The sequence below is a fragment of the Urocitellus parryii genome, chromosome 1 (assembly GCF_045843805.1).
Source record: "Urocitellus parryii isolate mUroPar1 chromosome 1, mUroPar1.hap1, whole genome shotgun sequence".
Lineage (NCBI taxonomy): Eukaryota > Metazoa > Chordata > Mammalia > Rodentia > Sciuridae > Urocitellus > Urocitellus parryii.
In genome coordinates this window covers 88242330-88268931 of record NC_135531.1, presented here as the reverse complement: position 1 = coordinate 88268931, position 26602 = coordinate 88242330, and the positions used below count along the sequence as shown (strand labels likewise).

The window sequence follows — 26602 nt, the reverse complement described above, 5'->3', positions numbered from 1 at the left end:
TGGAAACTTCTGTTCCCCAATTTCTTTGTTAATAGTTAACTGAAATAATTTATTTAAATTTTATGTAGCTTGATAATGGGCCTAAATAGTATTTCCTCCATTTCTTTCTAACACTGTGGTAAAGGTTAAATGGATGCCACATACTAGAGGAGAAAGCATCTGAGGTCCCCAGATTTTCTGTTTTCATACTGTAGATAACAGTTTTTGCCATCTGATAGTATTTATAAAAGTTGCTTTGAGATCTGCAAAAATAGGATTCTTGTAGACAAGGAAAAAAACATTAGTAGGAAGAAAAATACATTCACCCCCTCAAATGCAAATATGTAACATTTTATGGTTTAAAAATGAATGTTTTAAATAACATTATTTGCTTTTTAGAAGGACTCACTTGTATAGAAAATACAAGGCTAAATATATCACTTATCATATTTAGCCAGAGAAGCAAGTTGTTTTTATTTTTTCTTTTTCCTCAGTGTGATGATTGGTAGCACTGCTTCCCTACCAATTTAAAAATGCTCTGATAAAATGCATAAGAAATAGGCATGCCAAGATAAGCATTATGTTGATTTTTTTAATAGAAGATCACTTAGTTTCTTTTTCCATTCTTGTTTCTGTAAAATTTTGATATAAACCTTTAAAATTTTAGGCTTTTAAAATTATTTACACTTTTCTTTTCAGCTTTTATAAAGTTCCTAAATCATAGTAAATCATGTAATAATTAGTCCCCAGGAATGGTCTGGAGAGTTGCATTTTTAGAGCAAAATACTAGTGCCCTTTGCAGATTTCAAAAGTAATATATTTTCAATTACAAAAAGACTTTTCTACCATAACACATTGTAGCATGTTTGCTGCTTTGTTTGTGTTATTGAACTACAGATCATTTTTTAATACATGAAAGAGGTACTTTTAAAATGTTGTTTATGTGAATGAGCAGAATGGAATTTAGAAAATAGTTTCAGTTTTATTTAAAGACATTAGAGCAATGGAATGAGTGATAATGAGAGATTTCTTGGATATTTTTCTCCAAATAGTACATACTGGTTACATATATACCTGTCCTGCTGGCATTTGTATAAGGAAAATTTGATCTCATAATAATTATCCCTTATAATCATGTGTTTTTCCAGGGTTTAGGCAAGTTTCTGGATATGATATATAGAGGTATATGACTAATTTTATCCTTTTATTTTATAACTTGTTTGAACAGAATATCTTTTCCTTCCTGTATTATCCTTGAATCTTGATTACCTGGTCACAAAGAGCTTAATTTGCAACAAAGATTTTAAAAAGCACCCTGTTCTGAGAGACACAGATTGTGTTTTGTGCCTGCTTTCTAGTAAAATAACCATTTAAATTGTAAGAGCCCAGTGTTTTTGAACTTAAGAGAGCATATTATTAGCAAGTACAGATTTTGATTTTTGAACCACAGACTTTATGTTGGTGTTTTGAAACAAGAGATAGAGGAACTATAAAATGGAATATGGACATCTAAAATTAAGGATTATAATGCATGCTCCAGCATCCTGAATCTGTGACTTTCAAAGTATTTAAGGGCTTTGATTTTTAAAAATCACTGTTTCTTTCCACATTATCATACACTTACATTACATCTTGAAATAAAGTTAAGCATTAGAATAAAACATAAACACCCCACTGAGTTAAAGATTTTAAGTTTTATTGTATTATACTTACCCTTAGCAGATCCACCCACTTAACTCTGAAGTCTTCTTATAACATTTGAAAATAGAAATGCAGTATAATGACTAAATCAGAATATGTTAAAAACTGTCATTGTAGGATTGTGAACTTGAATGGATCGAAAGGAAATTTATTTTTCTAAGACACTGAACAGTGTATGTTATAATATTGTTCATTGGTGACCCTTAGGAAATAACTACTAGTGTAAATTGCTTTTTCAGATTTTCAAAATGAGTTCCTTATTAGAAATTTAAAGGAAATCTTCTTTAGTAATCATTTTTATACTCCACATCAGTGGATTGACTTTGCTTTCTCATAAAGTTTTGCTTTTCTTTAGTAAATTACTGACAAAACTCCAGTGTGTATATGGGGGTAGTGAGCTTTATTATAGAACTCAAGGGGGCAGTAGTTTCAGTGGAAAAAACTATTTGTACCAATTAACTAAATTTTGTTTTTAAAAGTAAGATTTTTAACAGCAGTGTCATAAGTTGTGTGTGTCATGTAAGTACAGAAAAAAGGTTATCTATTTCAAAAGTAAAATACTTACTGGTTTGTTAATAAATTATGAAAATTGAATTTTAGTGTACTCTCCCTAGAACAGTACTTAGAACCACGTGTGATGTATCTGTGTTGCAGTCAGGAGGTAAATACAGTGGTATGTGTGTAAGGTTAAAAGTTAATATTCTATAATTTGTTTAAATAAATGTTTAGGAATGTTTCCCCATGTTGCTGATTCTCTGGGTAATTATCTCACAGTTTTCATTATGTCTTCATAAAATTTAAGAATTAAAGAGAAGAAACTGTAGTCAGTCTCTCATTTCATAGTCCTTTCTTACTTGAAAACTAAACAAAAATAACCAAAATTTTAAAATATGTGTTACATTCTAACAATATGCACAAATCTAATAGTTCACTCCTTATTTTCATTCTCCTTCCTTTGGAAAACATTCCTCCCTCAGGTATGAAATTGAAAAGATCTTTTTGTTTATTCATTTTGGGAAAGTATTTAATAATACCTATAAACCATTCTTGGCAGTAGAATCAAAATAGCTCAAAAGGCTTTTAATTTCATATTTATATGAATATAGACTCACTCAGCTCCAGCCTCATTCTCTAGTTTCTGAAGGCCAAGTGTTGCCTGCTGTCATTGTGCTCACATGTCCCTACATGGGAGGAGGCATTACCAAAAAATCCAGATATAAACTGGTCCAAGTGTACCAAGAAGAGGTTTTATAAAACTTATCTGATCTTTAATCACTGAGAAGGACACTGGTTAATTTTGGGGTACATTCCAGTAGGTCTTAGTGTGTGCGATAATATGTGGAACTTAAAAAAGGCTTGATGTCTGAAGTCACAGTTTTTCTCAGCCTTGCAGATAGTGGAACGATGTTAAAGCTAATGCCAGATTATACATCAGAGGAAAGATATTGTGTTTTCTAGGCAGTGGTGTGTGGTACCTAAATTAACCAAAGAAAACATTTTTGTTATAGATTATTTTTACCATTACTAAAACTAAATATTTTATTTGGCTACCCACATGGTATTCAAATCTACAATATAATATAAAGATTAGAACATATTAAAATTTTACAAGAATTCTTCCATATACCTCAGTTTAACTGAAATAGATTTAAGCAAATTGCAGATGTAAGGAATTCACAAATTAAGTTAAAAATTCTCTTCAATAAACAGCAGTCCATTTTCTGGGGGCCTGCTGTGGTAAGCCCTGTTTTAGGGGAGCTTAGAGGTGTGTGTTTGTATATAAGGAGCAGAGGGGAAAGTGCAAGATCTGATCTCTGTCCTTAAGAAACATATTTAAAAACCTGGTTAGAAAAGAAGCAAGGTTTATATAAAACAAATAGCAGAGAAGCAAATAAGAAGAAGCAAGCAATAAAGTGCCCAAGTGGGTGGTATATTAAAGGAAAAATAAAGTAAAAGCAGACCTCCCTTTCCAAATCAAATTGTATGCAAAAGCATCAACAATGAAAAGAGAAAATGTGCTTTTTTATTACTGCAATTTTGTCATACAAGTTCAAAAGTTAGTCAAGAAACAAGACCATTTTAAGTAAGTAGCAAAGGGACTGGTCTAAGGTAGAGACTCAATAAATGTTAATTACTGTTGTTATTATTGTTATTAGTTTTATGTGCTATGGATGGCAGTTGCAGTGCACTATTAGCTTCAACTTTCAGTTTGTTTCTGTATTTTAAAAGTTCTGTATTTTCTTACACATTTTAAACAAAAATCTTGCTTCATTGAGATAAGTAGCTGTAGATAGTAAAGCTTTATTTACTTGTTTTAACAGCTTGCATTTCTCATGTCACATTGTAACATTTTCAGTTAAATCAAGTTGGCAAGAGAAAAATTCCTTTTAAATGCCCTTTCCCACTCCTAATGCCATCATAGAAAAGAAAGTCAATAGCACAAATTAATTCTTTGATTATGATAGTATTCCAAAAGTGGTGAGTGTTTGTGTGTTGTATTAATGTTTAATAACCTACAAAATAGAGTCAGGCATTTGAAAAACCCTTAATATAGCTCCATGTAAAACAAACTTAGCAATGCACACAGTTTGAGAACCCTTGGCATTTCTTACATGTCAGGGGTCAACAAACTATAGTTTATAGGCCAAATCTTGCCTACCACCTGTTTTTTATGGTCCACAAGCTAAAACTGGCTTTTAAATGTTCAAAAAATAAAATAAATTGTTTAAAAAGGACAATTTGTTTTGATATGAAATGTGTTGTCTGTAAGTAATGTTTTATTGAAACACAGCCATGCTTATTACTTATCTATTGTCTATTAATGCTTTCATGCTAAGGTAGCAGAGTAGTCATTATGATAGAGACCTATAACCTGCATAGACTGAATTATTTAGTGTCAGATCCTTTAGAGAAAAAACTTTTTCAACCTCTGCTACAAGAATAATTGTGGTCAAAAACTATGGAACTAGGTGTTGGCCAACAGATAAACGGATAAAGAAAATGTTATATGTGTATACAATTTTTCAGTCACTAAAAAAAAGAAATTATGGGGCCGGGGTTGTGGCTCAGTGGTAGAGTGCTTGCCTAGCATGTGTGAGGCACTGGGTTCAATCCCCAGCACCACATAAAAATAAACAAATTAAGTAAAGGTATTGTGTCCATCTGCAACTAAAAATACATATATTAAAAATGAAATTATGAGGGTCTCATCATTATACAAAATTACATATAAAAGGAGGTGAAGGGAAAGGGGGGAAAAACAAGGGAGAGAAATGAAGTACAGTAGATGGGGTAGAGAGAGAAGATGGGAGGGGAGGGGACAGGAGGGGGGATAGTAGAGGATAGGAAAGACAGCAGAATACAACAGACACTAGTATGGCAGTATGTAAAGATGTGGATGTGTGACCGATGTGATTCTGCAATCTGTATACGGGGGAGAAATGGGAGTTAATGACCCACTTGAATCAAATGTACGAAATATGATATGTCAAGAGCTAATAAAAATAAAATAAAAATGAAATTATGTCATTTTGAGGAAAATGAGTAGAACTTGAGACCATCATGTTAAGAACAATCCAAACTAAGAAGGTCAAAGGTTGTATGTTTTCTCACATATTTGGAAGCTAGAGAGGAAAAGAGAAAAGAAAGGGGTGATGAGTCTCGTGAAAATTGAAGGGAGATCAGTAGAGTAGAGGAAAGGAACAAGGGGGAAGGAGGAGAGGAGGGAGAATGGAAATACTGGGGAATGACTTTCACCAAATTGTATTGTTATATTATATGCATATATGAATTTGTATCAACAAATCTCACCATTATGTATAACTATAATGCACCAATAAAAATATGGAAAATAAAGAAATACTGTGTTTGAAAAAGAAGGAGGCCACTGAGTACTTACGGGAATGCCCTTGAAGAATTGGCCTTGATCCATTCTATTTGGGTGTGTTCAGAAAGGTCAGTTCAATGAAGGGAAATACAAAGAAGATATAGAAGATTAAGGGTGAATGGCTCCCATTCAGTATGCAGTGTTCAAAAAATGAAATATGTTTAAGATACCAGTAATTTATCAAAACAGGTGATTTTATATACTCAGATTCTTTATTTTTTTTAGTTGTTGATGGATCTTTATTTTATTTATTTATATGTGATACTGAGAATCAAACCCAGTGCCTCACACATATTAGGCTAGCACTCTACAACTGAGCCACAACCCCAGCCCCATATACTCAGATTCTTCAGAGATGATGTTTCTTATAATGTATTTACATTATTATCAAGTTTATTAAAAATTCTTTTTATACTTATTTATTATTCACGGTCATTAATCAAATGAGTGCCTATTCTGTATGAGGAAGTTAGCTAGGGACTTTAGGTATAATAGTGAGCAAAACCAAAACTTAATGAGTGGGGAAATATAATTGGGTCTAGCCCTTTTAGGGACTCATAGTTTGTGGAGAAAAAGATTTCTCAATTACAAACAAGTTATGCTAGTTTATAACAGCACCAATCACAATAACCAAGTTATGGAACCAGTGCCTGTCAACAGATGAATGGATTAAGGAAATGTGATACATATACACAGGGGAATTTTACTCAATCATAGATAAGAATGAAATTGTGGCATTTGCTAGTAAATGGATGGAGCTGGAGATCATGCTAAGTAAAATAAGACAGACTCAGAAAGCCAAAGGTCAAGTGTGGAAGGTAGAGCAAAGTGAGGGAAAACAGGTGATTAGGGTGGGGAATGTAGGTCCCCTGAAAATAAGGGAAGATGCATGGAATAAAAGAAGGAGATTTAGGGGAAAGTAGGAAGGATGAGAAAAAGGAGGAAATGCAGAATGAACAAAATGCTATGTAAATATATGAGTATACCACAATGAATTCTACCTTTATGTATACCTTTAAAACACCAATTAAAAAAAAAATTGAAGGAAGACCAGTAGAGGAAGGGAAATGAGGAACAGAGTATGGGAGGGAGAGAAGAAGCACTGGGGACTGGAGCAAATTATATTTCATGATTATGTCAAAATGAACCCCACTATTATGTATAACACACTAATAAAAACATTTTTAAAAAAAAATCAAAGGAAGACCTTTGATTGACATAGGAATCTGAGCACATGATAAGTCTGAGGGGTAAATTGCAGAATCAGAGGCCTATGGAAATCTTGCCTGATTCCCTGAAAAGGGACATATTAAGTAGAGAAAAGGAAAGAAAGTTACTCTGGGAATGAGTGTTAGAGAGTAGTATTATGCACAATTTTTAGTTAAGAGGGAGATGCAGGTACCAAGGGACCGTGGTGGGAGTGAGAATGAAAGTATGTTCCAATCACCAGCTACAGGTTTGAGGAAGACAATAGTTCAGCTAGAAACTGAGGAAAAAGCCAGAAGATTCAGGGCCTTGTAGCCATATTAAGTTTTTGATCTTATACCAAGCAGCAGGTTCACCAGCATGTTTTAAATAAGAGGATGTAAATAGTAGATACAGGCCAGCTAGATCACTTAGGAAGCCAATGAGAGATGAAAGCATTTTATATGATGAGTAACAGGAGAAATAGAGAAAAGTGAATAAATTAAAAATGGTTTTTTTTTTTGAACCAGACAGGATTTATTAGGGGCCCAGTCATCATCATCACGTGGAAGTCAAGAGTGTTTTTTTTTAATTAAAGATCATAGCAGATCCCAATGATACAAATGTATGAATTGCCAAGATCATTGTAATGTCATGTGTAGATAATTAAAAAAAAAAAAAAAAAAGAATCATGGCAGGAACAGGGCTCATCATGGTTGGACTGTGCTGGAGTCAGAAACTGACTCTGTGACCTAGCGCACCCAGTGAAGGTAGGGGGAGTTCCCCTGTTCCACAGGCAAGGCAATCACCTCAGCCACTTCATAAGGATGCACAGAATGAACAAAATCTGTCAAGGCTGGGACCAAGGAACTTTGGGTTTTAATCATCATCAGCACTTCACTGTCTTCTTCCATCTATCCCTTCCACTCATAGCTGAAGAAGTCAGAGAAAGAGGGAGAGAAAGTCTTGGGAATGAAAGACTTTCCCCTAGGAAAAGGCTCCCTGTCAGCCTCTAAAGTTAGATTAACCTTGAAATTCTTATGACTCACATGGATGTAATCTGAGGGATGAGGTTGACTCAGGCTGCTAGGCGCTTCTCCACCAAAGCTCTGGCAATTTCCTTGGCAACCTTTTCGTTGGGGCAAGTGACAAAGGCTGCAGAAACCGATCCTGGAACATAGCTAGAGCCAGATGCCATAGTGGGCTGGGATGGGGGGCTTCCAGAGGCCATGGTCAGCAGTGCTTGGGGTAGCAACAGAAGGCAGGAGGCCACAGGCAGCAACGCAGGCATCCGAAGACAAGACAGGAACAGAGCGGCCCCTCCGCCGAGTAGAGCTGAGGACACTCGACTGCCCCGCATGCAGCCTATACTGATAAAGGAGGATTGAAATCAAAGGCCACACATTACACAGAGAAAGGACCCCAAACCCAAGAAGAGGGGCCTCTTCTTCAAAAATGTATTTTTAATATATATATTTTTAGTTGTTGATAGACCTTTATTTTATTCATTTACTTATACATGGTGCTGAGAATCAAACCCAGTGCTTCATATATATCAGGCAAGCCCTCTACCACTGAGCCACAATCCCAGCCCCTTAAAAATGTATTTTAGAGGCAGAACCAACAGAACTTGATGGATTTGTGGGAGACAGGTAAGGAGAGGGAAGTATCAACTAAGACTATTTGGTTTTGGTTTTCCTTTATAGAATGAATAGCAGTACTACTCATCTAAGATAGGCAACTTGACAGAATAACTATCAAAAGTTCATTCACTGGCATGTGAAATTTGAGGTGCCTTTGAGGCATTCTTTTGAAATATTATGTGAGTGAACTGTGTGCAAATAGATTTTGTGTATCTGTGTATTAGTGATCTTTGGATAGGTACATTAGAGCCATGGATATGGCTGTGAACACCAGAAATTGCTTATATGGTGAGAAGGGAAAAGTGCCTTGAGACGTAAGGGATGTCCTTCAATGACTGGGTATTCGAAGAGAATAAACATATAAAGTATGTGGAGGGCAAAAAAAGTGAGAATAAAAATGGAACAGTTTTTTTGTTTGTTTGTTTTTGTTTTGCAGAAGTAAAAGGAAGAGTCAAGGGGATGATAATGTTTTCCAGAAGTTAACAAAAAGAAATTGATCAGTGTCTATGAATTTTGTGAAATGTTCTAAGAAATATTTTGATGAGGCCTTGAGAATAGAATCTCTAAACTATTGTTTTATGAAAGTTATTTATACCTTTATGTTAAGGAAAACATGTGTTCCCCGATGAGATGATTTTATTATTCAGTCAATTTCCAACTTTACAATGGCAGTTAATTGCAAAATGTTTTTCAGTGAAAAGAAATTTGCTTCACAACAAATTTTAATTAAGAACATCTATTTCTCATCAGCTAAATACTTAAATCTTAGATTACATATCAATCTCCTTTATTAAAAAAGGCAATAATAAGAAAAAGGTTGTTACAACATTTAAAATTTTAAAAATAAAGTCAAAACTGGTGACTCATGCATTGCTCATAGGCCCTGTCAATTTTGGTAGGTTCCCAGAAATTTAGTTGTATTACTGCACTGTGATAAATAATGCCTTCCTGCCTCAAGTATTATCAAAGGAAAGCTGAAAAGGGAAGGCAGAAAAAAGTTTTTGTAATGCATTTTGCTTATAGGGATTTGGTGGGATTTTTCTTTTATAGTTTTTCAAATGTTGATTTTCTTTTCTTAGTTGTTATAATGTGAAAGTGGACAGAGAATGTATCTTGTCAACATTGTGTTGTTTGGGGATGGTCATGGATATGGAGACAGGAGTTTAAGATGTTTATTAGTGATCAACTTCCATGGAAGTAAGTGTGAAGGAAGATTTACAGAGGTAAATTTCACACTGTGATGCAGACACACATGCCTTGGGCAACCCAACTTCAGTGGGGGGCTCTGGAGCAAGTTTTGCTATTGTCTCCTGTCTTGACTTGGCAATGAATAGGCTTTTATCCCCCTGCCCTCACTCCCTCAGTTCATTCATTGTTATAGGCTTGGGTGAAGTGGCTTTCAACAGCCAAGGCTGACTATGAGTTAGTTGCAGCTAAGGCTGGCTACTGCTACTACCCAATCGTGGACAACAAGAGCTTGCTTGATGAGGGATCTCAGCAGTGTATCTACCACAATATTGTAATTTTATGCATAATTCACATAAATACCTTGTATACATTTACAATGAGTTGGATTCTTTATTTTACAAGCAACAAAAACAACTCACATTCAGTCAGGGACTTACTTGACTCCCATAAATAGAGGCTTAGAAATTGGGTAGGCTTCAGATTTTTCTTAATCCAGCAGCTCTAGCTTAGTTTGCTAGGATTTCTTTAACTTTTGCCCTCTTGAATGTATGTCAGGCTTTCCCACAGGCTGACCTCTCTAGTGGTAGGGAGGTGTCTGTGACCCTGCATCTGCATATCACCTGGTCCAGGGAAGACAGCAACTGCTGATATTACACACAGTGCTCAGGCACCCTCCTGAGACAAACTCCTCCTGGACACATAAGGATAAGAAAGTGGCAGGTGTAGAGAAGGTGCTGATTAGTGCAGCTTGGACTCAGAGCTCTATTCCTGGATCCAGGGATGGAGTCAACTTCTACTGGATCCCCATAGATTGCCAATAGAAGTGAAGGTCTGTGGAGTAGGGAAAGGAGGCTACCTGAAACTAATGAGACAAGGATTTGTGATAAACGCCTCTGGCTATGTTGTTTCCTGATAAGAATTGGTTCACTGTGCTTTTTGAGCTATTACTTGGGGGTAAAATTAAACTGTAAACTCTAAAGCTGTCACAGAGTTGGATATCCAATAGAAAGAAGGAGGACTTGGGAACTATCCACGACTAAGTAATCAAAATTTGAAATTGATATGTTTGACTTTCATCCTGCTTTTTTTGTTCTGGTTCACCTCTGGGTGAAGATAATGAGGAAAAGAAGTAAAGAATCAAGGAGCTTAGATAATTCAAAAACATAAGCCCAAATCAAATCACTAAAAGCTGACTTTTGGGTCAGGTTGCAACTCCAAAGAGAAAAGAAAATTGAATAAAACTGGCATATAGAAGCTGTAAGTGTTAAAATATTTATCTTCTATAACAAGTTCCGTCTCTCATCTGGGTCACTATTGTATTGATAGGAAGTAAACCCTATGAAGTTGCATTATCTGTGAAATTTTATTTTATTTTTATAAGCCATCACTTGATTTCTCTGCCTTTACTAAGTGGTTAAGATTGCAGACTGACACTTATTAATTATACCAGATTTCTAGTTTTAATTAGAGAATCTCTTCTGAGACTAAACCTTTTTACCACTAGGCTGTTTGAAACCTATGAGATAAAAAGAGTGAGTTCTTTCAGAAAATTATTTACATGATTTTAATTAATGATTATAATCTCCATGGTCATTTTTGCAAAAGAGCATTTAATCCCTTAACCAGTTTTCATGATTTGCATTTTGCAAAAACATGTTGGCCCTGCAGGCTTATTATCTCTGAGTTGTGAGTGTGTATGTGTGTGTGTGTGTGTGTGTGTGTGTGTGTGTGTGTGTGTTTTCCAGATGAAACTTATTTTGGGTAACTTTTATTTTGCTACTGCTCTAAGCCTGGTTTCATACCTTAGCACCTGTTTCTCATGCAGAGCAAACCGATTGGTAGAAAAGTAAAGTTTGCTTCCTTTTGCCAAGACAGAACATAGCCCTTGGCAAGGTTACCTTTGAAAACAGTTTTTCATGCAGAGACCGTATACAAGTAACATTGCTGTTGCCAAGATCCTCTGACTAATGAAGGGTCGGAGCGATGGTGTATTCTTTTTCATTGCTTGCGGCACGTATATGTAGCATTTCTTCTGAGAAAAGGCACTCTAGCGTTTCAAACAGAAGTTAGAAGTTTAACCTTCCAGGAGGAAGGTCAATGTTAGTTTTTATTGATAACACAGAAGAAAGCTGCTTTATAAGAATATGAAAGATAAGTTCTGTGCTAAGTAGAAACGATTAAATAGTGAATTTTTCACCTTTCTTATGAAAATCAGTCTCAAACTATTTTACATTTTCAAAGTTGCTTTTTTCCCCTTCTCCTGGGTTCAGTGTCCATCAGATCCTTCATACCAATGATGCTAAAAGCACTCGTCTCCAAGCTGTGGAGTCTTGATAAGGAGTCAAAGCCCAGAACCCTGTGTACAGATGGTTACTCATTTTTGGTGTTATTATGTGTGTGTGTGTGTGTGTGTGTGTGTGTGTGTGTGTGTATGAGTATGACATGTGTTTTTATATATGTATATAATTAGTTTGTTCCTTGATGTTTTATGTGTCAGAGGCTTCAGTGTTCAGGCCTTTAGTAGGCAGGCTGTAGGGAGATCCTTTACTTAGGTCATAGAGGGTGTGCCCTTGGAAGGGATAAGTACATATCTTATGGGATGCCAGTTAGTCACTAGTCACTTTTTGACTTCTGGCTTTTATATAATACTTTGCTCCTGCACTCACTTCTGCCATTGTGTTATCATTGGCTATGAGTATCTCACCAGAACAAGGCTGCTGCCAGTACCATGCCCTTGAACCTCAAGCACTGTGAACTAAGTAAACCTTTTTTTCTTTATTGCCATCAGGTATTTTGTTACTGTAACAAAAGACAGACTAATTTAGTCCTTTTCCTTTTTCTCTTTTGGAACATGTAGTCATTGTACTATAATACAAAAATTACTCTTTTTTCCCTTAACAAAACATATCTTCCATACCTCATAGATTCACTCACAAAAACATGTCTATTTTCCTCACATATGGAGTTGTTTCCTATATTATTTCTAGTTTTAATTAGCATATTTTAATTTGAATTTTTAATTCTTAGTAACTCAAATTTTGGAGAAAATTAGCAAACATTATAAACTGTCTTATATTACTGTTCACCATTTCATAATTGTTAAAAATGTGTTTCTTTACTTTTTCATATTTATTAACAAATATAAATATATCCAGCTAATTATCCCATACAAAAATGAGATACCAAAGTATGTAAACTCTAAGTTATATTTAGTAATTACTATTTCAGTATTTTTACCTACTTAGAAATAAGCTAGACATTTAATGAATATCTGTGACTTACCATAACTTTCAGTTTTGAGTTACCAAAAAGATTTTTTATAATTATTTTTAAGTAGATAAATTTATAGAAACATAACCATTACTGAAAGCTTATCTTATAAACTTATAACACTTAGCATTTGCCTAATTCATTCATTTTTACTAATTATATTTGAGTTGCTCATGAAAGTTTCCATGAAACATTAAACAAGGCTAGCCACAGTATACTTTACAGTATTTTTACTGTTGACAAATAAGGCAAGAATAAAAAATAACAGATGCAAAGAAACTAATATATCTACAAGAAGGTGACATGTGTAGCCGGAAGGCAGAGTGTTCAGATCTTTAGATATTGAGAATCTCATTTTTACATTGAATCTTAGGTCTCTGAAAGCTGAGATGAAAACCTAAGAAGGAAACCATAGGATTGGATCATGTAATGTTTTCAGTTTACATGGTTGCACATCTTGAGATTGGCAGATGCTACCATGTTCTGTGTCCAGTTTATCTTCTTGCAGTTGTCTTACTTTTTGTTGGTGGATTCCTTGAACAGCTCCTTGAACTCTGCCCACAAGTCAAATTGTGGCCTTGACACACTCTAAGGTCCCTGTAACCAACTTAGCCAACTTGAGTGTTCAAGTGAAAGAAATGAAGAGGATGAAACCCAATTCCTTTGAAATCCCAGGAATCAGAATTCAAAACCCTTGCACTTATAAACTTTTACTACAACCATTGTACAACCATTACCTTTAAAAGTGCAGCTCTGGGTCTGGGGCTGTACCTCAGTGGTAGAGTGCTTGCCTTGCATGTGTGAGGCACTAGGTTCCATCCTCAACACTACATAAAATAAAGAAAGGAAGAGAGAGAAAAAGATAGATATTTTGTCTATCTACAACTTAAAAAAAAAAAAAAGTGCAGCTCTTGCCAGTGACTCAGTAACCACCACAAACACCAAAAGGTCATATGCTCTTTTAAAGCACAAACCGGATTTGAAAGCCAAAAAAGATGGGGGAGGAGCAAGAAAGGAATTTATTTACAACAATTAGGTTCTGTGAAGAAGACAAGGTACCTCAAAAAGTGTCAAAGGCACTCTCCTATATTCATCACGGGATCTTGAGAGTTGTCAGCAACACTTTTGGGTTACTTTGTGATACCGAAGTATAAAAGTCCAAATTATACCAAGGTTAGTACTATAGTATAGATAAATGTTATCCAAAGTGTGTGTTGAAGACTTGGTCCTCAACCCATGGTACTGTTGAGAAATGGTGGAACCTTTAGAAAGTGGGGCCTAATGGAAAGAATTTAGATCACTGGATGCATGCCCTATAAGGGGATATGGGAACTCCAACCCCTCCTCAACTTCTCCTCCTCTGCTTTCAGCCACCGTGAAGAGAACACATTCCATCCCTGCACAATCCCACCATGATGTGGTGCCTTGCTATGGGCCCAAAAATAACTGGGCCAAAGTCCCTAATCCATAGGCCAGATCATTTTGCTTTGCATTTCTGTGACAAAATTAAGTTTTAGCTGTAGTTAGGATTTTATTTTTAAAAGCCCCATAAATTTAACCATAAGTTACGTTTAGTTTTTCTGTAATATATTTGCTTTGACTCCTATTCATTCATTTCCATCAACTATTTCCACAATGTCACAGGGTTTCAGTGAATAAATCAAGTTCCTTCTGACAGTAGGTGGTGGTGTTCAATCTGTATGGAAGTGTGTGTAATATAGAAATAGTATGCTTAATAGCTGCCTCCCTGCCTTGTTTCTTAATTGGATCTGTACTCTAGGGGGCATTAGGTTGAAGTGAACAACAGTGTAGAAACAACATTGCATTCCTGAAGCCAAGTAAATTAATCACATAATGCATTTCAGAAGAGCTACTTCTAAGTAATTGTCATATATAAACTAGGCCCATTGCAATTGTTAGGTAGTAAACATGAGTCAAACCTGTTTTATTCGACTTAAAACATATCACAAGTTTACTACTTATAAACCCCCTATGAGTTAATTCTTAAAACCTCATTGTTCGCACCCACAAATAATCATGTAATTTTTTATAACCACATTGGTTATGTTTTCCCAGTAAGCCTATAATTATACATATAATTTTTTCGAACAGAGGTTAATAATGATAGAAATTTTTAATTTGATGTTATTTTATTTTTCTCTAATAACTTTTCCTAGTCTTTGTATAATACTGAGGATTAAAATATAAAGAATGTTGCATCATTAATAGTATTGAAACTCCATCTAGTGACTTTTATCATATTAAATGACATCTAATATGTTATTTTTGTTTCAATTTTTAATCAAGATTCAGCAATTATATTTTAACCCTTCTTATTTCAGGAATATGTCCAAAACTCCTTAAGTGCAGAGAGTTACAGGATCACTTTGCCCTATTATTACACAAATTATTTTCAGCAACATAGTCAAGGTGCTCAAGAAAAGTTTCCCACTGGTCTCATTAGGAAGCATCCAGTTTTCTAGTGAACATGCTCAGGAAGTACAATTCCTGCTGAACTAAGACAAACGGTGTAAATTTTGCTGCTCACATTTTCTCATCTTCTCAGATATCCGGTGTGTTTTATTTCAGATCTCTGAGGTGGTATTCCTGAGAGGGCTTGCTTAGTGATTTTTTTCTGAATCAGCTGTAAATGGTTGCTCACACAAGTCATTCCAATGAAAGGATGAGAACATATGAACCCACAACTCCTCAGGCGTGGTTTTGAGTTGTGGAAAAATGATTCTGAGAGAGACCAATTTGCAAACAAGTATGCTTCAGTATCTTTGCTTCCAGTTTTCTTTTCTTTTTTTTTAAAGATTTTGTATTTATTTATTTTTAATTGATTTTTTAAAACAAATGACAATGAAATGCATTACAATTCATATTACACATATAGAGCACATTTTTTTTCATATCTCTGGTTGTATATAAAGTATATTCACACCAATTTGTGTTTTCATACATGTACTTTGGATAATGAAGTCCATCACATTCCACCGTCATTACTAACCCCCTGCTCCCTCCCTTCCCCTCTCACCCCTCTGCCCTATCTAGAGTTTGTCTATTCCTCCCATGCTCCCCCTTTCTACCTCACTATGAGTCAGTCACCTTATATCGGAGAAAACATTCAGCATTTGTTTTTTGGGGATTGGCTAACTTCATTTATTAGCATTATCTTCTCCAACTATATCCATTTACCTGCAAAGGCCATGATTTTATTCTATTACTGAGTAATATTCCATTGTGTATATTTGCCACATTTTTTTTTATCCATTCATCTACTGAAGGGCATCTAGATTGGTTCCACAGTTTAGCTATTGTGAATGGAACCACCATTTGACCCAGCTATCCCTCTCCTCAGTCTATACCCAAAAGACTTGAAAAGAGCATACTAGAGGGACGAAGCCACATCAGTGTTTGTAGCAGCACAATTCACAATGGCCCAGTTTTCTTGTATGCACTTTATTTTCTCTGGTCCCAATCCATTGGCATTTTATGCAAAGTTAGTTGTGTTTCTTTCACATTCAACCAAAGGTTAGATACTTCTTGGTTAGGTACTTCTCCCCTAAATTTCCATAGTCCTCCCACAATCCTGTGTGACCCCACTTACCCTATTGCTTGGTGTTTGATTATTTGTTTGTAAGGAGAGGCTCTGTCTTCATCTTACTTCATAAAGAGTCTGGCAATTAGTAAGTGTTGTGTGTCGAATGAAGAATGAATGAATAAGCAATCATACTGATTTCAGTGCCCCACCCTTTTTCCAAAAAGAAGAGGATTTTAATCTACATGATTTTACATGATCTTGTCATATAATGACTTATTATAAGACATATATGGAAATTATAAAATTTTTTTCCTAGTAACCAATTTTCTGAACAATATTTACAGACCATAAACTTTAAGAAGAATTTGTTGACAGAAGGCGTGGCGCCTCAGTGAAGCCATTAATTGGCAAGCAGGGAGGTTAGGGAAGGCCATTAGGTGGAATCCCACCAGCCAAGCCCACACGGACCCTTGGGCCGAGCACGGGTTCTCAGAAGGGGAAGGAAGCGGTACAGTCCCATCCCCCACAGCGGACACTCCGCCGAGCCAGTCAGCGGCCACCATCCGGGAAAGCTGAAGGATACACCGCCACTCTCCTTCAGAGTGCGACATCAAAACAGGTCGGTGTCATTCAGCTCACCCCCCAGACAGCGGGAATTCGCATAAAATCTCTCCTAGGCTTGCCGGGAGAGGGAGTATCAAGCTGAGCCTCCATACAGGCTAGGGGGAAACCAGAGACACCTGACCTCCAACCCCTCCTCCCAGTAGCAGCCAAAAAGAAACCTGGCTAGCCAGCGCTGGGGGAGGGGCAAGCAGAAAAAATCAAACTGATAGAGTGCCAGGGATCCCAGCAGCCTGCAGCAGGGCCCGGAGAGCCAGGCCAACTGATTCGCGTGGCCTGCCCTGCGGCTACAGAAGGCGTGGCGCCTCAGTGAAGCCATTAATTGGCAAGCAGGGAGGTTAGGGAAGGCCATTAGGTGGAATCCCACCAGCCAAGCCCACACGGACCCTTGGGCCGAGCACGGGTTCTCAGAAGGGGAAGGAAGCGGTACAGTCCCATCCCCCACAGCGGACACTCCGCCGAGCCAGTCAGCGGCCACCATCCGGGAAAGCTGAAGGATACACCGCCACTCTCCTTCAGAGTGCGACATCAAAACAGGTCGGTGTCATTCAGCTCACCCCCCAGACAGCGGGAATTCGCATAAAATCTCTCCTAGGCTTGCCGGGAGAGGGAGTATCAAGCTGAGCCTCCATACAGGCTAGGGGGAAACCAGAGACACCTGACCTCCAACCCCTCCTCCCAGTAGCAGCCAAAAGGAAACCTGGCTAGCCAGCGCTGGGGGAGGGGCAAGCAGAAAGAATCAAAGTGATAGAGTGCCAGGGATCCCAGCAGCCTGCAACAGGGCCCGGAGAGCCAGGCCAACTGATTCGCGTGGCCTGCCCTGCGGCTACAGAAGGCGTGGCGCCTCAGTGAAGCCATTAATTGGCAAGCAGGGAGGTTAGGGAAGGCCATTAGGTGGAATCCCACCAGCCAAGCCCACACGGACCCTTGGGCCGAGCTCGGGTTCTCAGAAGGGGAAGAAAGCGGTACAGTCCCATCCCCCACAGCGGACACTCCACCGAGGCAGTCAGCGGCCACCATCCGGGAAAGCTGAAGGATACACCGCCACTCTCCTTCAGAGTGCAACATCAAAACAGCGGACACTCCATCCAGGCAGTCAGTGGCCACCATCCGGGAAAGCTGAAGAATACACCACCACTCTCCAACAGCTTGTAACATCAAAACAGCCAGCAGCAGGACCCCGGAGATCCAGGCCAACTGATTCGCGAGGCCTGCCCCGCAGCTACAGAAGGCGTGGCGCCTCAGAGAAGCCATTAATTAGCAAGCAGGGAGGTTAGGGACTGCCATTAGGTGGAATCCCACCAGCCAAGCCCACCGCCCACGCCCGGAAGAGGCCCAGCGATCTGCCAGCATTGTAGTCACGACACCCCAATTGGAATAGGGACAGAGCAGAGCCGCCTTCCACTCCCGGAACAGGCCCAGAGAGCCGCCAGCGTGATAGACACGTCACCCCAATTGGAGTAGGGGCACAGCCGCCGCCCGCACCTGCAAGGGAGACTTTTCAAGTATACAAGAGCAACATAAATAAATAGGGGGTAAATTTCAAAACACAACAGTTGCACCAAGCAGAAAGAAACGCGGGCAGTATGAAAAGACAAGGAAAGAAAGGACCACAAGCAATGCAGGTCAACTCAACTTTAGAAGAGGTAATAGCTGCAACAGATGGAATATCAGATAAAGAGTTCAGGATATATATGCTTCAGATGATCTGGAGTCTCAAGGAAGACATGAGACAGCAAAATCAGACAATGAAAGATCACATTGACAAACAAATCCAGGAAGTCAAAGATCAATTTCACAGGGAGATAGAGGTAATAAAAAACAAACAAATTGAAATTCTAGAAATGCAGGAAACAATAAACCAACTTAAAAACTCAATTGAGAATACTACCAGCAGAGTAGATCACTTAGAAGAGAGAACATCAGACAATGAAGACAAAGTATTTCAACTGGAAAAGAACATAGACAGCTCAGCAAGTCTGCTAAGAAACCATGAGCAGAACATCCAAGAATTATGGGACAATATCAAAAGACCAAATTTAAGAGTCATTGGGATACAGGAAGGCACAGAGCTCCATTCCAAAGGAATAAACAGTCTATTCAGTGAAATAATACGAGAAAACTTCCCAGAATTGAAGATTGAGACAGAATCCCAAATCCTAGAAGCCTACAGGACGCCGAATGTGCAAAATCATAAGAGATCCACACCTAGACACATTATAATGAAGATGTCCAACATACAGAATAAGGAGAGAATTTTAAAAGCTGCAAGAGAAAGAAAGCAGATTACATTTAGGGGTAAACCAATCAGGATAACAGCTGATCTCTCAACACAGACTCTGAAAGCTAGAAGATCCTGGAATAACATATTTCAAACACTGAAAGACAATGGGCTCCAACCAAGAATCGTGTATCCGGCGAAATTAAGCTTCAGGTTAGAAGATGAAATTAAAACCTTCCACAATAAACAAAAGTTAAAAGAATTCGCAGCTAGAAAACCTTCTCTTCAAAAAATCCTTGGCAAAACATTACAGGAAGAGGAAATGGAAAATAACATTGAAAACCAACAATGGGAGGTAGGTAGTAAAGGGGGGAAAGTAGTCAAAGAGGATAACAAATCAGGTTTAGTAACATCAATAAACAAATATGGATAGAAGAACAAACCATATCTCAATAATAACCCTAAATGTTAATGGCTTAAACTCACCAATTAAGAGACACAGGCTAGTAGAATGGATCAAAAAACAAGACCCAACAATATGCTGTCTACAGGAGACGCATTTGATAGGAAAAGATATACATAGACTGAAGGTGAAAGGTTGGGAAAAATCATATCACTCATATGGACCGCGGAAACAAGCAGGAGTGTCCATACTCATATCTAATAAAATAGATTTCAAGCCAAAGCTAATCAAAAGGGATATAGAAGGACACTTCATACTGCTCAAGGGAACCATACACCAACAAGACATAACAATCATAAATATATATGCCCCAAATAATGGTGCAGCTGTATTCATCAAGCAAACTCTTCTCAAGTTCAAGAGTCTAATAGACCAACATACAATAATCATGGGAGACTTCAACACACCTCTCTCACCACTGGACAGATCTTCCAAACAAAAGTTAAATAAGGAAACTATAGAACTCAATAACACAATTAACAACCTAGACTTAATTGACATATATAGACTATACCACCCAACATCAAGTAGCTACACTTTTTTCTCAGCAGCACATGGAACCTTCTCAAAAATAGACCATATACTATGTCACAGGGCAACTCTTAGACAATACAAAGGGGTAGAGATAATACCATGCATCTTATCTGATCATAATGGAATGAACTGAAAATCAATGATAAAAGAAGAAAGGAAAAAGCAAGCATCACCTGGAGAATGAACAATAGGTTGCTGAGTGATCAATGGGTTTTAGAAGACATCAAGGAGGAAATTAAAAAATTCCTAGAGTTAAATGAAAACACAGACACAACATATCGGAATCTATGGGACACATTGAAAGCAGTTCTAAGAGGAAAATTCATTGCTTGGAGTTCATTCCTCAAAAAAAGAAAAAACCAACAAATAAATGATCTCATACTTCATCTCAAAATCCTAGAAAAAGAAGAGCAAAACAACAGCAAAAGAAGTAGAAGGCAAGAAATAATTAAAATCAGAGCTGAAATTAATGAAATTGAAACAAAAGAAACAATTGAAAAAATTGACAAAACTAAAAGCTGGTTCTTTGAAAAAATAAATAAAATTGACAGACCCTTAGCCATGCTAACGAAGAGAAGAAGAGAGAGAACCCAAATTACTAGCATACGGGATGAAAAAGGCAATATCACAACAGACACTTCAGAAATACAGAAGATAATCAGAAATTACTTTGAATCCTTATACTCCAATAAAATAGAAGATAGTGAAGGCATAGATAAATTCCTTGAGTCCTATGATCTGCCCAGATTGAGCCAGGAGGATATAGACAACCTAAACAGACCAATAACAATAGAGGAAATAGAAGAAACCATCAAAAGACTACCAACTAAGAAAAGCCCAGGACCGGATGGGTATACAGCAGAGTTTTACAAAACCTTTAAAGAGGAACTAACACCAATACTTTTCAAGCTATTTCAGGAAATAGAAAAAGAGGGAGAACTTCCAAATTCATTCTACGACGCCAACATCACCCTGATTCCGAAACCAGACAAAGACACATCAAAGAAGGAAAACTACAGACCAATATCTCTAATGAACCTTGACGCAAAAATCCTCAATAAAATTCTGGCGAATCGGATTCAAATACATATCAAAAAAATTATACATCATGATCAAGTAGGTTTCATCCCTGGGATGCAAGGCTGGTTTAATATACGGAAATCAATAAATGTTATTCACCACATCAATAGACTTAAAAATAAGAACCATATGATCATCTCAATAGATGCAGAAAAAGCATTCGACAAAGTACAGCATCCCTTTATGTTCAAAACGCTAGAAAAATTAGGGATAACAGGATCATACCTCAACATTGTAAAAGCAATCTATGATAAGCCACAGGCCAGCATCATTCTGAATGGAGAAAAATTGAAGGCATTCCCTCTAAGATCTGGTACAAGACAGGGATGCCCTCTCTCACCACTTCTGTTCAACATAGTCCTCGAAACACTGGCCAGAGCAATTAGACAGTCAAAAGAAATTAAAGGCATAAAAATAGGAAAAGAAGAACTTAAATTATCACTATTTGCAGATGATATGATTCTATACCTAGCAGACCCAAAAGGGTCTACAAAGAAGCTATTAGAGCTAATAAATGAATTCAGCAAAGTGGCAGGATATAAGATCAACACGCATAAATCAAAGGCGTTCCTGTATATGAGCGACAAATCCTCTGAAACGGAAATGAGGACAACTACTCCATTCACAATATCCCCCCAAAAAATAAAATACTTGGGAATCAACCTAACAAAAGAGGTGAAAGATTTATACAATGAAAATTACAGAACCCTAAAGAAAGACATAGAAGAAGACCTTAGAAGATGGAAAAACATACCCTGCTCATGGATAGGCAGAACTAACATCATCAAAATGGCGATATTACCAAAAGTTCTCTATAAGTTCAATGCAATGCCAATCAAAATCCCAACAGCATATCTTGTAGAAATAGATAAAAGAATCATGAAATTCATATGGAATAATAAAAGACCCAGAATAGCAAAAACAATACTAAGCAGGAAGTGTGAATCAGGCGGTATAGCGATACCAGACTTCAAGCTATACTACAGAGCAATAGTAACAAAAACAGCATGGTACTGGTACCAAAACAGGCGGGTGGACCAATGGTACAGAATAGAGGACACAGTAACTAATCCACAAAACTACAACTATCTTATTTTTGATAAAGGGGCTAAAAGCATGCAATGGAGGAAAGATAGCATCTTCAACAAATGGTGCTGGGAAAACTGGAAATCCATTTGCACCAAAATGAATCTGAATCCCTATCTCTCGCCGTGCACAAAAGTTAACTCAAAATGGATCAAGGAGCTTGATATTAAATCAGAGACACGGCATCTGATAGAAGAAAAAGTTGGTTATGATCTACACGCTGTGGGATCGGGCTCCAAATTCCTCAATAGGACACCCATAGCGCTAGAGTTAACAAATAGAATCAACAAATGGGACTTACTCAAACTAAAAAGTTTTTTCTCAGCAAAAGAAACAATAAGAGAGATAAATAGGGAGCCTACATCCTGGGAACAAATCTTTACTCCACACACTTCAGATAGAGCCCTAATAACCAGAATATACAAAGAACTCAAAAAATTAGACAATAAGATAACAAATAACCCAATCAATAAATGGGCCAAGGACCTGAACAGACACTTCTCAGAGGAGGACATACAATCAATCAACAAGTACATGAAAAAATGCTCACCATCTCTAGCAGTCAGAGAAATGCAAATCAAAACTACCCTAAGATACCATCTCACTCCAGTAAGACTGGCAGCCATTAGGAAGTCAAACAACAATAAGTGCTGGAGAGGATGCGGGGAAAAGGGCACTCTTGTTCATTGCTGGTGGGACTGCAAATTGGTGCAGCCAATTTGGAAAGCAGTATGGAGATTTCTCGGAAAGCTGGGAATGGAACCACCATTTGACCCAGCTATTCCCCTTCTCGGTCTATTCCCTAAAGCCCTAACAAGAGCATGCTACAGGGACACTGCTACATCGATGTTCATAGCAGCTCAATTCACGATAGCAAGACTGTGTAACCAGCCTAGATGCCCTTCAATAGATGAATGGATAAAAAAAATGTGGCATTTATACACTATGGAGTATTACTCTGCATTAAAAAATGACAAAATTATAGAATTTGGAGGGAAATGGATGGCATTAGAGCAGATTATGCTAAGTGAAGCTAGTCAATCTTTAAAAAACAAATACCAAATGACTCCTTTGATATAAGGGGTGTAAACAAGGACAGGGTAGGGACGAAGAGCTTGAGAAGAATATTTACAGTAAACAGGGATGAGAGGTGGGAGGGAAAGGGAGTGAGAAGGGAAATTGCATGGAAATGGAAGGCGATCCTCAGGGTTATACAAAATGTCATATAAGAGGTAAGGAGGGGTAAGTCAAGAGAATACAAATGGAAGACATGATTTACAGTAGAAGGGGTAGAGAGAGAAAAGGGGAGGGGAGGGGAGGGGAGGGGAGGGGGGATAGTAGACAATAGGACAGACAGCAGAATACATCAGACACTAGAAAGGCAATATGTCAATCAATGGAAGGGTAACTGATGTGATACAGCAATTTGTATACGGGGTAAAAGCGGGAGTTCATAATCCACTTGAATCAAACCGTGTAATATGATGTATTAAGAACTATGTAATGTTATGAACGACCAATAAAAAAAAAAAAAAAAAAAAGAATTTGTTGCCTTCCATGTTTTTGAAAACTTCTTTTTAGCCTGGTTCATGAGATTGACCTAATCCTTTGTAAGAACTCATATGTATATTATTTCAAGAGTAGAAAACATAGTTTGTATTTATTTATAAATATAGCACTCTGTGGTTTCCATAACAAAGACCTTAACTTGCTAGATTTTCAGGGAAACTTTCTCACACTGTTAAGATGATTTCTAATCATCTTCATCTGAGGAGCTTTCCAGGTAGAACAGGCTAGTTTAGTATTCAGTTTTGGCCACCTTTTCTCACCTGCAATATTTTTCATTGTAAACTTTTTACTTCAATTTGCATCTCTGCAGATAATACTTTATCAAATTTAGTAATTAAATTTATGGATGACATTTTCTTTCATTTTTCTTATATCTCAAGCCTTCATATATATTGATTTTCAGAAACGAAGCAGGGTGTAGATAAATATTTAAAATAAGTTGTTCTCTTTATCCTTTGTCCTCATTTAACTCCGAAATTCAAAACCAATGCATTTCTAATTTTATTCATTAAGACTTGTTTCCCCCTTGATTTTGCATTACTCAATTTAGGAGTACAGCTACAAAAGAGTTTTTTATTTTTCATTTTGTCTTCTTTACTCTGCCATTTAACCAACTATTGCTATGAAATATCACATTTTTAATGTTTGTATTTTGATATTGGACTAAGAGTTTCCTCTTTTTATTTAAGTGTTTTATTGGCAAATTATAATTATATTATAGTGGGATTCATTGTGACATATTTGCACATGCACATAGCATATTTTAATCAGTTGTATTCCCCAGTTCCTCTCCTCGCCTTCCCCCTCATCCTCTTTCTCAACTCTCTGGTCTCCTTCCTATTTTCATGTGATCCATTCCTCCACTTTTTTTTCTCTCTAGCTTCCACATATGGCGAATATACTCTTGAATTTCTGAGTCTGACTTACTTTGCTTAACATAATGCTCTTATGTTCCATCTATTTTCCTGCAAATGACATAGATTTATTCATTTGTATGTCTGAATAAGACTTTGCTATAAAACTTAAGATATAACTGTGTGGGTCTATTTCATTGTCTTCGATTCCATTGATTTATATGTCGGTTGATATGCCTTTACCATGCTGTTTTTATTATAGCTCTGTGGTATAATTTCAAATCAGTATTTTAAATTTAAAAATGGGTCTTTTTGCTCAATCATTACTTTGGCCATTCTAGGGCTTTTATTCTTTCATATGAATTTTAGGGCTACTCTTATTTCCCATTTTTGTGAAAAATGTCTTTGGTGTTTTGATGGGGATTGCATTGAATATGTAGCTCACTTTTGGTTGTATGGCCATTTTAACAATATTAATTCGGCCAATCCATGAACATGGGAGGTTTTTTCCATCTCTAGCTTCTTCTATTTCATTTTTCAGTCTTCTGTAGCTTTTATTGCAGAAGTCTTCCACCTTCTTGGTTAGGCTTATTCCTAGGTATTGGAGGGGCATAGCTATTATGATGAAATTGATTTTCCTAATTTCTCAGTGAATTCATTATTGATGTATAGGAAAGCTGTTGAGTTTTGTATATCGATTCTGTATCCTGCTCCTTTTCTGACTTTATCACTCTAGAAGTCTTCAGGTGAAGCTTTTTGAATATTCAAAGTATAGAATAATATCATCTGTAAAGAGCGATAATTTGACTTCTTCCTTTCCTAATTTTATCTCTTTTATTTGCTTTTCTTGCCTAATTGTTCTGGCTAAAATTTTTAGTACTGTATTGAATAGGAATGATGAGAGACATGACTTTGTCTTCTAGATTTTAGAGGAAAGTCTTTCAGTTTTTCTCTATTCACTATGATGTTGGCTTACAGCTTGTCATATATAACCTTAATAATGTTGAATTAAGTTCTCTCCCTAGTTTCTTTAATATTTCTATCATGGATGAGTGCTGCATTTTGTCAAAGACTGAAATGATTTTGTGATTTTTGTCCTTGATTCTATCATTGTGGTAAATTGCATTTATTGATTTTCATATGTTGAACTATCCTTGCATCCCCAAATGAAACCAATTTGATCATCATATACAATATTCTTAATGTGTTCTTGAATACACTTTGCAAATATTTTATTAAGAGTTTTGCATCTGTGTTCATTAAGGATATTGGTCTGTTGTTTTCTTGATGTCCCTTATTTGATTTTGGTATCAGGGTAATACTGGCTTCATGGAATGATCTTGGACAAATTATCTTTCTTTTACTTATTTATTTTAAGGTGGTGCAGAGGATTGAACCCAGTGCCTCACCCATGCTGGGCAAGCGCTCCACCACTGAGCCACAACCCCAGCCCTGCTGGAATGATCTTGGAATCCTCCACACATACACATATCTTTCTATTTCATAAACTATTTGAGGTGTCTTAACATTAGTTCTTTAAAGATCTGGTAGAAGTTAGCTGAGAATTTATCTGTTCCCAGGTTTTCCTTCTTTTGGTTAGTTGAGTAAGGGTTTAAAAATTGTGTTTATATTTTGAAAGAATCAATTTTTGTTTTTGATCCTTTATCTTGCATTTTTATTCTCTGTTTCATTAATTTTGATTCTGATCTTAGTTATTTCCTTCTTTCTACTGATTTTGGAATTGGTTTGTTCTTCTTTTCTAGGTCCTTGAGATATAT

The 26602-nt window shown here is 36.9% G+C and overlaps 1 protein-coding gene and 1 pseudogene across 2 annotated transcripts in view; one reads left to right on the top strand and one right to left on the bottom strand.

Moving 5' to 3' along the window:
- Positions 1-26602, top strand: part of Fbxl17 (F-box and leucine rich repeat protein 17) — a 516653-nt gene that overhangs the window by 287317 nt on the left and 202734 nt on the right. The gene's annotated exons all lie outside the window — the stretch shown is intronic.
- LOC144253694 (protein CutA-like) lies at positions 7368-8111 on the bottom strand (annotated as a pseudogene). Its single transcript, XR_013343369.1, has 2 exons — positions 7801-8111; positions 7368-7684 (listed from the first exon to the last, which is right to left on the bottom strand). The product of XR_013343369.1 is annotated as a protein CutA-like (transcript).